Below are 891 nucleotides of genomic sequence, written 5' to 3'. Positions count from 1 at the left end.
CTTCTTCGCTCGCTTTGAGGCACAAAACAGCACCACTGCACAGAAGACTCCACCTCCTCCCGACGACCAGGTGATGACGCTGTCCCCAGACAGCATGAGGAGATCCCTCAGCAGGATCAACGCACGCAAAGCTCCGGGTCCTGACAATTCTGACAACATTCCTGGGCGTGTACTGAGAGATTGTGCAGTGGAACTCACTGATGTCTTCACAGAAATTTTCAACATCTCACTAAGTCAGGCTGTTGTCCCCACATGCTTCAAAGCTACCACCATCATTCCAGTCCCGAAGAAGTCGTCTCCATCCTGCTTCAATGACTACCGTCCAGTTGCACTTACCCCCATCCTCATGAAGTGCTTTGAACTTGAGAGGGTGAGCAGCACCAAGTTCCTGGGTGTGCACATCACAGAGGATCTCTCCTGGGCTGACAACACCGCAGCACTGGCCAAGAAAGCACAGCAGCGTCTCTACTTCCTCCGCAAACTAAGAAGAGCCAGAGCCCCGGCCAGGATGTGTGCTGAGCCCCCTCCTCTTCACTCTGCTGACACACGACTGCACACCGTTACACAACTCCAACCTCTTCATTGCGGATGACACGACTGTGGTGGGTCTCATTAGCAACAGAGATGAGACAAACTACAGGAGCGAGGTGAGCCACCTGGCCGGGTGGTGCAGTGACAACAATCTCTCTCTGAATGTGGAGAAGACGAAGGAGATTGTTGTTGATTTCAGAAGAATGCGCACTCAGCATGCTCCTCTGACCGTCAATGGTGCGACTGTGGAGAGAGTGAGCAGCACCAAGTTCCTGGGTGTACACATCACAGAGGACCTCTCCTGGACTGACAACACCGCAGCACTGGCCAAGAAAGCACCTCAGCGTCTCTACTTCCTCC

This window comes from Sinocyclocheilus grahami, unplaced genomic scaffold, assembly GCF_001515645.1.
Source record: "Sinocyclocheilus grahami isolate Dianchi unplaced genomic scaffold, SAMN03320097.WGS_v1.1 scaffold152.1, whole genome shotgun sequence".
Lineage (NCBI taxonomy): Eukaryota > Metazoa > Chordata > Actinopteri > Cypriniformes > Cyprinidae > Sinocyclocheilus > Sinocyclocheilus grahami.
The sequence above is the reverse complement of the archived record's forward strand: the minus strand, read 5'-3'. Positions refer to the sequence as shown.